Genomic DNA, 11,027 nt, shown 5'->3' with positions numbered 1-11,027 from the left:
AGAGAGAGCACGAAGATTCGGGAGGCCGGTGGGGAAAACCCAACAGCCAAGCAGGGGCACGGGGTGGAGGGCGCACCGCAGACAGACGGTGGACTCGGAGCCAACAGGTCCTTGAAATCGCATCCCCCATCCCTTGAATCCCACGGCAAAGTGGCAAAGCGTGTTCCCTGGAACGCCTTCCACCGCCTCCAGCCCCCACCCCCACCGCGCAGGCCCACGACCTAGATTTCCCGTTTAAGATTTTCCCTTTGGCGCCTTAGCCTACCCCTAGCCAGGATCTACTCCAGCCCTCTCTCCGCGCCTGTGCCGGTCCTCTTGTGTGGATGCTTTTCTGGTAAAGCGCACACTCCTCTCTTTTTTTGATATCTGCCCCCCGGTGAGGTGTTTATTATACTACAAGTATGCAATAAATCTTCCTTAAACTCAGGTTCCTTGACTTTTTTTGTTTCTCTCCTGTCTTTGGAGACCTCCCTTTTGGAAGACTCCTCCTTTTGGGGGCCTCCTCTTTTTTCAATATTTTCACACCACTTGATATTTTTGTGGCCATCCTGGTAGGAATGCAAATAATTCCTGGTAGTTTCAGTGATCATGAGAGATGACTTCCCAACTCTCTAATTTGTTACAAGGCATTTAGCCTTCAATCATTTGGGAATGTCATCTTTGATTTCACTACCCTTGTATACTAGGAAACTAATGGGCTTCTTTATTATAAGATGGTAAGAAATATAAGGGGGTAAAAAAAATAATAATAAAAGCCCATTGGCGTTGTTGACATAGTCATCTGCCATGGTCCCTATAAGTCTAGCTTACTTGGCCTGTGAATTTTTTTTAAAGATTTATTTATTTAATTATTTGAAAGAGAGAGAGAGCACATGAGAGGGGGAGGGTCAGAGGGAGAAGCAGACTCCCCACTCAGCAGGGAGCCCGATGTGGGACTCGATCCCAGGACTCCAGGGCCAGACCTGAGCCGAAGGCAGTCACTTAACCAACTGAGCCACCCAAGTGCCCTTGGCCTGTGAATTTTTATAAAAATGTTTTGAGTCAACCCAAGATGTATCCGAGAAGTATCATATTCCAGTCATATCGGCTTTATTGTCTAGCATGGAAATAACATGCTAGCACTTTCTATTTTATGAAGATGACTTTGATCACATTTTAGAAGCAGCCTGAGCTAAATTGTTTACATCTAGAAGACTAACCATATTAAGAGTACCACTCTTAGTGTTTTTCTGAGCCTAAGCACGTGTAATGGACAATCTGGGTTTCTCTAGCCAGGAATTTCTGATTGGCAGTATATCTACTGGGAAGCCTCAGAGGGTTTGGTAAAAATGCTCAGGCTGTACAAAACCCTGAAAATTTATGTTCGTAGAATTTCATGGAGCCAGTAAAATTACATTCATTACTAAAACTTACTTTCCTGATTTAAAGTAACTTGTAGACCAATTTCACATTTCATTGTAAAAAATTATAGTTGTATTCATTATAAATTAGTAATTCTCTATGGAGAGCCAGGGCCCCTTGGCAATATTTTTGAATCACTATGTGAGTGAAAGGAGGAGTCCTGGGGCACGTGTTCAACCTACTCTGTATCTCAAGTCTCCAGATGCTGTTTTGCCTCCCCAGGGTATATTTAGTACTGCTTGAGAATCACATTCAGGTTGAACTTTGGAGATTACTACTATTTTTTAAATTATGTTTTTAAATAAGCACTCAAGATCTGGGTTTAAAATTCATAAAGAGGTAATGTAAGTGGTTTTCATAGAAATTTAGTGAAAGAAGTACATCAGGCTGATTTTCCAAGTAGGGATGTTAGTTCAAATCAGCAGCAAGCCATTTCCCCCTCACTCAGCCACCCTTGCTCCATTCCCTACTCCCTCAAGCCATTCTCACATTCCTCCGGTGGTGAATTTGTTCTTACTTTTGTGGAGGTCTCAACTTTGGGAGAAAGAAGCAGTCACTTCTTGCTGGTGCTAAGAAATTAGGATGAAAGGAAGCAAGGATCCTAGTGTTGCGCAACAGGGATGGCTTTATGTTATGGCTTTTAGAACCTCACAACTGAGACCAGGGTGAAGAAATGAACTCTACAGAATGCTAGTATTTGAGTATGATCTATAAATATGGCCTGCGCAAGCAAGGGTAAGGGGTAGTCTCTGTGGTGCAATTGGTTAGCGCGTTTGGCTGTTAACCGTAAAGGCTGGTGGTTCAATCCCGCCCAGGGACGCCTGGAGTTGTAACCTTCCTTTTTTTCTCAGTCCTTCCTCTTAAACATCAAAGTTCTACTTCTAATCCAAAATACTACGAATTACCTGCCTAGTAAGAGACGTTTCCCAGGTCCGGTATCCTAGGAGATCAGGAGCTATCTATGGCCAAACTGGAGATACCCGTGCTTTTTTCCCCCCAAAAGCGAAACCTTTCAGAGCTGCTTTTCTGCAGAATTCCACAGCCAGTCGGCCTTTGCAAATGAGCGCTGCTAATACAGAAATCAGTTAAGGCTCTTTCCCATTCAGTTAATTCTTGCAGCAGATGCTAAGCACCTGGAGAAACTCAGTGATCTCTGGCCAAGTTTAAAAGGGATTAAAGTTTAAAGCATTTCATGCATTAATGTGCTCTAATTTCTCCTGCTACTCACTTATACTTGGACACTGCTTTTATACATAGGACTGCAGTGAAAGTCCTAAAAATACTCTTTCAAGGGCTTTGCCTGTGGCTCCAACTCTTGTCCTTTCATATTACACTCTTTTTTTTGTGACCTTGTCAACTTTCAAATTTGTGTTTCCAGTGCTTCTCTGAATCCTAAACCTATCCATGCATCCACCTGTGTGCTTCACATGATCCCTTGCCCTCCAGGTCATCCTCTCCCGAACTGAATCCAACTTCTCCCCAGTACCTAAGCAGGAGTCTTCTCCAGTGTTCCCTCTCTCAGTGAATGGCGGTACCATCACCTTTAGGGCAACAAGCCAGACAGCAAGGCGACTTCCTTGAAGTCTCTTTCCCTCACCCAGCAAATCCATCAGTCATCAAGTTCTTCCCATTTTAACTTCCCTGCCTTTCCCTTCCTGTTAGCCTGCTGCCAGTTTCCCTGGGGAGTGGACCCAGGTCAGCTTGAAAAGTCCTGGTATAGTATGAGGTACATGTTGCCAGAACTCCCGTCTCGGTTCCCATGCCAGGAACTCCAGTGAGCTGGACTTTTCATCCTCTCAGATGTCTTTCTTAGCTCAGGAGTCAGGACAGGAGGACCACAGAGAGGAAACTCTCTCTTCCTGAAGGCTTTTAGAAAAACAAAATCCTGGCTTTTCCCTAGTCTCTGAATATGTACGTGTTATTCATTTACTCATTTATGCACACAAGCATTCATTCATCAAACATAAATTGACAACTGTTATGTGCCAGGCACTCTGCAGGGAACTACAGATACAATGATGAACAAGAAAACAGATACAGTTTATCATACTTATTCAGTTCATAAACTACTTCCTGTAATGCCTGACAACATGAACAGGGTGATCCAATTATGCTCTCTGGGGGAATTTCCAGGACAAATGGTGCACCATGGTCCCTAATTCTTTTGTGTGCCATTTACAAACCTATGGAGGCTACAAGGCTATGCCGTGCACTTGCCCCATATTGGCTGAAGAAAATTGGCTTTTGAAATCATCCAAATCTGTTGTGTTATCAGGTTTTCAGGTTCAGGATAACAGAGCGGGGTCTTTGGCTGCACAGAGTTGAGGTCCCCGAAGTGCTGGACCTGGGGGCTGGCAGTTAACCCAGAGTATACCCTGGTGTTTGGCCACAAATTATTCAGTAGGAACTGCCAGCCCGTGGACTCTACCTGATCTTTGTAGTGTAATGAGTTAGACTTTCTGCTGTTAGGTTAAAGCTTGGTGGTTCACAGTGCACCCAGAGATTGCTATCCTTTGAGCCACAAACATCCTTCCTTTGCCCCCAGAACTCCAAGTTGTCCATCTCTTCATAAGCTACTTACCTCATTTCTGAATTGTTCCTGGTATACATGAGGCTCCTTGGGCAGTTTCTTTTTTTTCTTTTCTTTTTTTAATCTTAAGCAGGGTCCACGCCCAGCATGGAGCCCAACGACTCAGACCTCAAGCTCACGTCCCTGAGATTATGACCTGAGCCGAAATCAAGTCGACACTCAGCCAACTGAGCTTGGGCAGTTTCTTCTTGGTCAAAAGGCTTTTGTGTTCTCTTCGGCAGCACATATACTAAAACTGGTCAAAGGCTTTTGAGTAAAAGAATAAGTTATCTGGCCCCCACATCTCTAATATAGAGTGCTGGGAAAGGCGTGGGTCAACTGCTATTGACACTCCCATTCGAAAAGGGTAAATTGAAGGCACACGGCAGTCCCTGGCCCACAGCAATTATGACATCCAGTCAGGTACATGTTGCCAGTTCCCTGATGAAGCCCCATTATTACTCACTGGGAATGATTCTCTGTGGCTCTCACTTCTACCTCCTGAATTGGCCTTACTTTTTCATAAGAATAGTCAGTGTTTGCAGCTGATCATTTTCTCAGCCTGCTTCCTGACCATAGGAGTTTGGAGGTCCAAAGGCTCCTTTCAATTTTGTACTGTCTCTGTCCCTTTCAGTCCAAGCTGATATACTTCCTTTAAAAGCTTGAAGAGTTTCTTATAAATATATCAATATATACTCCAATTAGGCAAAAGCCACACTCACAGATCTGTTAGAGATCAGCCCTTTTCTACATTGGGACCCTGGTAAGGTTGCTGTGGGTCAATGTCCTTAAGATCCTTAAAAGGCTCCTTAACAGGAAAGGTCTCTGAGACATGCCCTTAAGATTGATAGACTGCCTCCTTTCTGAGCCCAGAAGTCCATTGACAGATGAATGGGTAAAGATTATCTATCTATCTATCTATCTATCTATCATCTATCCATCTTTAATCACACACACACACACGCGCGCGCGCGCGCGCGCAATGGAATATTACTCAGCCATCAAAAATGAAATTTTACCATTTGCAATGACATGCATAGAGCTAGAGGGTATTATGCTAAGCAAAATAAGTCAGAGAAAGACAAACACCATATGATTTCACTCATATGTGGAATTTAGGAAACAAAACAGATGAACATAGGAGAAGGGAGGGAAAACTAAAATAAGACAAAGAGAGGGAGACAAACCATAAGAGACTCTTAACTTTAGGAAACAAACTGAGGGTTGCTGGAGGAAAGGTGGGTGGGGTATGGGGTAACTGGGTGATGGGCATTAAGGAGAGCACGTGATGTAATGAGCACTCGGTGTTATATGCAACTGATGAATCACTAAATTCTACTTCTGAAATTAATAATACACTATACAGTAATTGATTTTAAAGAAAATTAAATTAAATAAAATAAAAGGAATACCTCCTTTCTGTCTGAAAGAGTTTATGAGGCACTAATTCAGTCTTCTTGAGGTCTTAACAAAGAGTTCTACAGATACAGCTTTAGCTTCATCTTTCCCCTGGAACCATGTTTTCCTGACAGTGCCTGGGTTTTATCTCTTTGGCCCACCCTTTCTTTCTGAAGCATTTTCTGGTTGGAAGCTGTCCCAAGCCTTTATATTTCCTCCAAATTCCAGTTGAAAACTGAGTAATTAGTACTTTAGCTCATCTTTCTTTTCTAGTGTTTTGTTATACGCAGTGCAGGGGAGGAAAAATTCTTTTTCCTTATGCCCTCTTGGTTCTCTGGCTGGGGCCCTGTAAGTTCAAGACTGGCAAAGGACAGGTTACCAAGAGAAAAACAGTTAATCAATGCATGCAGCTTACACCACACAGGAGAAACCTCATGATGAGTAACTCAAAGGGGTGGTTAGAACTTGGGCTTATATAGCATCTTAACAAAAGAAAAATAAATGTGTACAGAAATGAGAAGACAAAGGAAAGGGGTTTTCCTTTTCAAGGGCAGCAAACTGGGGGATGGTAAATATATGAGCAAATTAATAGAGTAAGGTTTGCTTGTGCAGGTTCCTCTTGGAACTGACTTTATATCTTCTTCTTCTTCTTTTCTTAAGATTTTCTTAAGTTTATTTAAGAAATCTCTACCCTCAACACAGGGCTCGAACTCACAACCCCAAGACTGAGCCATGTGGTCTACCAACTGAGCCAGCCAGGTGCCCCACTTTATGTCTTCTTCATAGCTATAAAACCTCCCCAGGAGAGGGGACTTATGGGAGTCCTCAACTTCCAGAAGTTTCTGCTTTTAGTCAGATAAGGGAACTCTGGGAAACCTATCCTTCTGCATCTGTTGATGCTCATTTGTCTCCAGCTTAAAATAATCCTTAAAAAAATAATCTTTATGCCAAAGTGGCATATTTTGGGGTGGCATATTCTGGTCCCCTATAGCATCTAAAAGAATCCAAACAGCTCCTCAGCACTCTCTACGGAAAATTACTTAGCTAATCCCTGGATTCACTAGGTACATTTTCTATTCTTCACATTACTACAGGAAACAGTGCGGAGGTACTTTCCAATACTACAAAACAAGGGTGACTCTTTGTCTGGTTTCCAATAATATACTCCTCATTTCACCTCAAGTCATCGCTGTCAACCTTCTTGAGGGCCGTCAGGATCCTGACCCCCAGCCAGTGCTCCAAACAGCGCCATATGTTTCAGCTATGGTTACGGCAGCATTCCATTTCCAGGCGCCAAATTCCATTCCGATTACCTAGGGCTGTATATAAAAACCACAGTAAATGCAGTGGCAGAAAACAGTGTCAACGGTGTTATGCTCATGGACTCTACAAGTCAGGGTTCAGGTGCAATTCCCACCAGCCATTCAAGAAACAGAACTTCCATGTTACACAAAATCTCTCAGAGACTAGAAAAAAAAAGGGACTACTTCCCGTCTCATTCTAGGCAGTTAATAGAACCTGGTCAAAAGCCACTCAAGCACAGAGAGAAAGAGAAAAATACAGCTATAGTAGTTACCTTTGGGGGAAATGAGGGGAATCATTTGATTTCAAAGGCCCTGGTATTATTATATTCCACATTAGGGTCTACCGAACATTTGGGTTCTTTTTTAAATACTCTTTTGTACTGTGCATTTGTGTTACCTATAGGTTTAGATTTATACTAGATTCCATTTCATTTAATTTGGTGGATCAAGACAGTTGATGGGGATAAGTACAGTGATTTCCTCACTTTTCATTGCTGATTGCCAATATGTATATTTTAAATACAATAAAACAGAAAACAAAAACTAAAAAATTAAAATGTATGATTATGACTATAGTGAATTGAAATGTATTCCCCAAAAAGATATGTTCAATTCCAAACAGCCAGTACCTACGAATGGGACCTTATTCGGAAATAGGATCTTTACAGATGCAATTAAGTTAAAATGAGGTCATATTTTATGAGAGTGAACTCTAATCCAATGGCTACTGTCTTTATAAGAAAAGAAGAGGATATACAGAGACACAGAGAAGAAAGCCCTGTGAATACAGAGGCAGAGATTGGAATGTTACAGCTATGAACCAAGGAATGCCAAGGGTTGCAGGGAAGTCAGGAAGAGGCAAAGAAGGATTCTCCCCTATGGGTTTCAAGGAGAGTATGACCCTGCAGCACCTTGGTTGTGGACTTCTGGCCTCTAGAACTGTGAGCAGATACATTTCTGTTGTATTAAGCCTGTAGTACTTGGTTATGGCAACCCCAGCAAACTCATACAATTACCATCATATTAAAGCTCATCTGAAGTGTGACGGGGGAAGAGAGGAGCTCCGGGGGAAGTGGCAGTGTGTTAATTTCTTCATACTTCAGGTTGGGAAGTGTCAGAGAAAAACCAGACCTGAACAGTGGTCAAAGCAGCAAGAGCAGATTGTATTCAGGAACTACTGCAACCGGGGAAAAGAGAACCTCAGGATAGAACTGGGCTCGATTCCAACAAGTAGGGACTTAGAGCCAAAGAGTAGAGTGGGCGTTAGTAGATGCAAAATTAGTAAAAGAAAATATCAGCTAAGGGGGGATTCTGGCTAAACTGACCTAAATGAATTCTTGCTCAAGGTTGGCCAGTGTGATCAGATATCAAGAGTGGGGGATTTTCTCTAAATGGGCCTCGCAGGATTATTGCTAAAAACTGGGCAATGCAAACTTGACAAGGACAAAGACTGAAGCCAAGGTCAAAGCCGAGTTAAGAAGAGGACTTAGAGGAATCTGACTACAGTTCAGTCAAGGAAAGAGTCTTTGTCAGAAGTGAACCCACACTGTCAAAAAAAAAAAATGAGTTAAAGATCTATATGGTATCATAATTTTCATATATAAACACTGGATGAGATAAAAGATGCTAAACCTTTAAACTTACGGAAAGAAAATACAACAAAGGAAACAGACCACATAGTAAAATATTTTTAAATAATATAATTATATAATAGTTATCTTACACTGAAATGAGCAAACAAGTATCCGTAACACCAATAAATATAAGATGGGATTATATCACCTACTAAGGGAAACAAATCAAGGGAATCTAGTCCCAAGATCAAAACCAGTGGCAGCAGATCTTTCTTATTGTGTGGACCTCAATTCTTGGGGAATATGAATTTGAGTACGAATGAGGTCGGGAACCCTCCTTCCTCTAAAGAAGATAAAGTGGAGGCATTTTCTACTTTAATATGTGATCTTAGTTCAATGGGCTATAAGTTGCTTCCCTAGATTCTGATTCAAGGGCCAATCATATGTAGCATCATAAACAGTTTAGAATTCATTTATCCAGAAAGTCAAAGCCAATATCTAGTCTTGACTGTTCCTCTGGTTTCCTTACCAGACTCTTTCTTTGGCATGAGTTTGGCTCTATTTCTGGCCTCCTACCTCCCCTTTGGCTATTCCCTTTATCTGAGTCTGGTTGTTAATTTTCATAAATCTATGACCCACAAATAACTTCTCAATTAATTCTTTTTCTGCTTAATTTGCTAAGTTTATTTATGCTGTTTATATCCAGGACCACTAAAATTTAGACATTGGTAACAGAAATATATGGGTATCTGAAATGGCGAAAGGGCTTTGTTGGGGTAGAAGGCAGGCAAGATATTGTGAATATTCTGGAAAGAGAATCTAACAACCCAATGTCGGCTGTATAGCAGTTAATGGTCATCTGTTGTCATCTGGGAATCTGCATTGCTAATGACTTGGGACTTCATCACAGATGTGAGAAATTTAGACTTAGAAAGTCTCCTTAAAAGAGAATGGTGTAATCAGTCCCCTACATTTTCAATTTATGGCACAGGTTAAAATGAAGAGACTTCAGTGACCTCCGAAAGGGATATAAGAAATTGTTTCACCTTGTTTCCTTTTTAACAGTTTATTATTTAACATACAACAACCTGCCCATATTTAAAATATATAATACGACATTTTGACATATGTATGCACTGATGAAGCCATCATTATAATCAAAATAATAAATATATCCATCACCCCCCAGAAATTTCCTTATAGCCCTCGATAACGCCTCCCTTCTGCCCCTCACTAAGTCATGCCCCCACTGACCTGTGCATCTCAAGCAAATACTGGTCTGCTTATGGTCACTGTAGATTAGTTGGCATTTTCTAGAGTTTTACATAAATGGAGTCATATAGGAAGTCCTCTTTTTTGTTTGGTATCATGAGTCTTTTTAATTTTAGTCATTCTAGTACATGTGTAGTGTTATGTTCATACCTGCTAGGATTGCTATCATTTTAAAAACAACAACAACAATAGAAAATAAAAAGTGTTGGCAGGAAGGAGAAATTAGAACCACCAAACATTGCTGGTGAGAATGCAAATTACCCAGCGATTTCACTACTAGGTATGCACCCAAAATAATTAAAACCAGATACTCAAAATGAGTCCTTGCACATGAATGTTCATAGCTGCACTATTCATAGCAGCCAAAAGATGGAAACAACCCAAATGTCCATCAATCAATGAATGCATGAACAACATGTGTGTATACATGCAGTGAAATATCCACGCTACAGCTTGAATGAACTCCAACAATAAGCTAAGCGAAAGAAGCCAGAGACAAATCACATATTGTGTGATTCCATGCATATGAAATATCCAGAAGAGGTAAGTCCATAGGAACAGAAAGCAACCTGATGGCTTCCAGGAGCTGGGAGGAGCATGTATTGAGGAATAATTGCTCATTGGGGATGGATGTGGGGCTTTATTTTGGGATAATGAACGTGTTTTGGAACTAGATAGTGAAGGTAGTCACACACCTTAAGAATGTACTAAATGCCACTGAATTGTTCACTTTAAAATAACTAAACTTATGTTATATGCATTACATTAAAAAAAAAAAACCCAGCATGGTCCCTGAAGTCTGATGGTCAGCAGGTTTGATCCATAGATCAGTATATTGGTGGTTCAAGTCCCCCAGGGGAGGTGTGTTGCTAACCTACTCTTCCCCAGCCCTGCTGCTTCTCTGCCAGAAGGGACTTTTTCTTTCTTAATTCATCCCTGTTATGTGACCAGATGAAAGCATCCTTGTACCATACCCAGAGGGGCAGAAGCTCTGAAAAAGCAATGATCCTAAACTGAAGCCTAACCAAGGCAGTTTTCTCTTCTGTGTGCTTAGTATAAGGTGTCCCCTTTTGGGATGGTTAATTTTATGTGTCAATTTGACTGGGCCATGGGATGCCCAGATATTTGGTCAAACATTATTTGGGGTGTTTCTGCGAGGATGTTTTTGGATGGGATTAACATTCAAATCAGTAGACTGAATAGAGCATATTGCCCTCCCTAATGTCGGGGAGCCTCATCCAATCGGATGGAGGCCTGAATAGAATAAAAATACTGCATGCGGGGCGCCTGGGTGGCTCAGTCGTTAAGCGTCTACCTTCGGCTCAGGTCATGATCCCAGAGTCCTGGGATCTAGCCGCATTGGGCTCCCTGCTCTGTGGAAAGCCTGTTTCTCCCTCTCCCACTCCCCCTGCTTGTGTTCCCTCTCTCGCTGTGTCTCTTTCTGTCAAACAAATAAAAAAAGAAAAGAAAGAAAGAAAGAAAGAAAGAAAGAAAGAAAGAAAGAAAGAA

At 41.6% G+C, this 11,027-nt stretch overlaps 1 non-coding gene across 1 annotated transcript; it reads left to right on the top strand.

The window, feature by feature from the left end:
* Positions 1 to 2,146: 2,146 nt before the first annotated feature.
* Positions 2,147 to 2,221, top strand: TRNAN-GUU (transfer RNA asparagine (anticodon GUU)). Its single transcript has one exon. It is a non-coding gene; the product is annotated as a tRNA-Asn (tRNA).
* Positions 2,222 to 11,027: the final 8,806 nt, after the last annotated feature.

Source organism: Callorhinus ursinus, unplaced genomic scaffold (assembly GCF_003265705.2).
Source record: "Callorhinus ursinus isolate GAN/ISIS: 27379988/994484 unplaced genomic scaffold, GSC_fseal_2.0 scaffold88, whole genome shotgun sequence".
Classification (NCBI taxonomy): Eukaryota; Metazoa; Chordata; class Mammalia; order Carnivora; family Otariidae; genus Callorhinus; species Callorhinus ursinus.
The sequence above is the reverse complement of the archived record's forward strand: the minus strand, read 5'-3'. Positions and strand labels throughout refer to the sequence as shown.